The following is a 3,247-nucleotide window of genomic DNA, read 5'->3' on the forward strand; positions in this document are numbered from 1 at the left end:
TGTCTGCAATACTTGAGCAGACAAAGCAAAAAGTGGTATTTATACAGTGTCCTCATCCCACCATCATTTACAGTGCATTATAAAAGACAGCATCCATTCTGTGTGCCACTTCAGCACTGATGTATCATGGTATACTGCTCCTCAAGGGCATTTCTGGTTTGGAACTGAGGGAATGTCTCAGGCTATCTCTCACATAGTACTATACAGTTGAGAGTGTGGTGGTTGTGTTCAGGTAGTCACTGTTACTGCAGTCTCTCTTCAGGGAACAGCAGCAGAAAGATGCAATTCTCCCCAGGGAACAGACAATACCAGCAAAAAGACTTACTATACTACTGTAATTGCAATTATGCAAAGGACAGTATGTGGTGCTAATACTATGTGTAGGTGAAGCCTTAAGACCCAATTCAGCTTAACACCACAAAAAAAAGACATGTACCACAAAATCATAATAAATGCAATTACTGATTTTCAGTTCCATTAAAACCCAAGCCCAGAATGTCACAAGTATGTCTGCATGTCTGTCAGAGGATGATTTTGGAGTAAGATCCTCTCACAAGTCAGAACACAGAAGTACAGGAAAACTGTTTTTATTTCTCCAGCTCCTCCATATTGTCTAACTGAGGTATGGATTCAGGAGTGCTGAGAAAATGGGCTAGATCCCTGAACATGGTGGTTTTGGAAGAGTATCAAAACACAAGGCTATGATACTTATATTCAGGTCCTTGGAGACAGCAAACCTTACCCTGGCTCATTTGACCTGCTAACTCTGCTAAACTAAATCTTCCTCCTTTTGCCCATTAAGGTATTTTTAAAGAAAAAAAATTGTTCCTTTTTTTCCACCTCAATAAGTGTCTTAACCCGTTTGCTTACCATAGTGCCGATGGCCCTCTCTTCTCTTGAATCTCTTGCGAGATTTCTGATATATTTTTGCATTTGTGTAGGATGGGTGCAAATAAATGTTATACATCTCTAGTCTTATCAAGGGAAATCTAGACTTTAAAAACCAACTGGTATGACCTAGCAAAGTGTTGCAGTTTAATTTCCTCTGGGACAGTGAGTTTTCTTACAAAATTCATGCATTGTCGCCACTTGGACTACAAGGGGAAAGCAAGCAAGAGCATCCTGAATGTAAAAATGCAGAACATCCTCCAGTCAGAAATATTCAGCTTTCCAAAATATGTGGCAAAAGATATGCAAATTTCTCACCTTTCCTACTTACTAAGAGTAGGAGTGGGTGGTTTGGGGTTTTTTTTCCTACAATATTGGGTCTTGCAGCAGCAGAACTGTTGAGACAGATGCAGTCCTATGTTTTATATCACCAGTATCTGGAAACCTTCCTGATACTCTCACTTCTCATTTCCAAGTTTAACCTTTCTCTGATCACCAGAAATCCACTGGTGTGGTCTCCTTTCCATTCTAGGAGTCTGATACTTTCAATCTGTGTGTGTTCTTTGGTCATACCAGGGATTAATGACTAGGGTCAACAGAAAGGACTGCAAGGACTCTCCTATCTTTCAGTGAGTTTTATTGCTTAAGTGAACTGACATAACCAATAATTTGAGCTCCTTACATAAACACAATCAGCAGCTTCCAACAGTGATAATTTCCTACCATCTACACATCTCCATCATATCTGGAACCTTAGTTCTTAACTTCTGGGCTTTTTTTGACCAAGCCAATTCCACCAACATGTAGCTTTGCAGCTCTCCAGCAGCTTGTATCAGGTAGCCACTACCCATTTTTCCTGTCTTTAATTCACCACCTGGATATTGCCTTTTAGTCATCCAAGAGGGGAATAACACAACAATCTCAACAGGGACCATTAATAACATTCCAAACGTCCCCTGGAAGGAGAGCTCCGTGGTAAATGATTTTATGTAGCTGGTTCTATGAGATGTGGCTGCTGTTTGATTATCCCCAATGGGTGCCAATAATGCTACTCCTGAGTGTTTACAAATTATGTTTAGAGTCCAAGAGATTTTTTCAGTTTGGTTTTTTTTTTTTTTTTGCAGGACTGTGGCTTTTTAAATCTTTCCAAGTATGGAAGAGATACTGGAGGAAGACAGAAAGTAAGCCATATATGCCCTGGAGGAATGATGGGAATGTGGAATGACTAACCATGTGAATACCTCTGGAGGCAGAGTGTTTCCTTCTTCAGAGCTGTTAACTCATCATTTTCCTCCAAAGATACACGTTTGTATAAAAGGAAAAAAAATGTGATTAATGTAAGTAAGCAAGCAATTCTGGTCTTATCAGGTTCAGCCGAGAGAAAATTTGAGGAAGGGAGAAATGGGGATAATTTATCACCTTTTTATTTCACACCTACAGATGTTCACTACAATGTTCTTTATCCTTAAAGCACTGGAAGAAGTTAACTGTGATCTTGGGCAAAATGTCACCGCTAAGATGCAGGTAGCTCATGAGGAAAGCAAAAGTTTGAGTGGAAAGGGATACGCGTGTAGCATTGCTTAACGTTGTTACCATCTTTTTCTGTTTTACAATGGTGTTTAGTTAAAAACAGCAATGCATCCAGTTTTGAATCAAATTTGCTTCAAGGGAAAAGGAATTAAGATTTTTTTACCTACATAATCCACTCGATTGTTGTTAAATTGTACACTTTTGCTGTGCATCTCCCTGAAATTTTTCGCTGAACAGAAATTCTAGTTTCCACAAGGTGCGCTTTCATGTAAAGATAGAAACCAATAAGCAGGTTAGATGAAGAGCCTGTAGTTAGTTTGGGGGTAAATACACTAAGCAGCCTCTGTGAGGGGCACTTCCATTTTTTGGCACACCATGGAACAAGAAACTTTGTTAAGATGCAATGCGTGAGCGGGCTCACTTACGCATTGCATCTACTGGGTCTTGACAAAGTCCCACTCAACTCAGCATGGGCATAAAACCGTGTGCCAAAAAAAGACTGGCAGAAACAAGTTAGACGCTACACCAGGCCACGCGATTGCAGAAATTCCTGACAATTATTCAGTATACGCTGCCAGCTTCACGCTTTTCATAACAAAGTGAGTTTCTTGTTTTTCGGTGTGCCAAAACCCAGAAATCCTCTCTGTAGTGTCAACAACACTAGCGGTCTCGTAGGTACAGCACTCCAGAGTTGGGTTGTGGCCCCTGGGAATCCGTGCTCTGTCACCAGAAAACGCGTCTCCGGTGAGGCTGGAGAGGGCCCCGCAGGCGCCTCGGGACACAGGAACCTCCAGCAGGCCCTGCCCACGCCAGGCAGGCGGCCGAGCCC

Source organism: Egretta garzetta, unplaced genomic scaffold, assembly GCF_000687185.1.
Source record: "Egretta garzetta isolate BGI_Z169 unplaced genomic scaffold, ASM68718v1 scaffold271, whole genome shotgun sequence".
Lineage (NCBI taxonomy): Eukaryota > Metazoa > Chordata > Aves > Pelecaniformes > Ardeidae > Egretta > Egretta garzetta.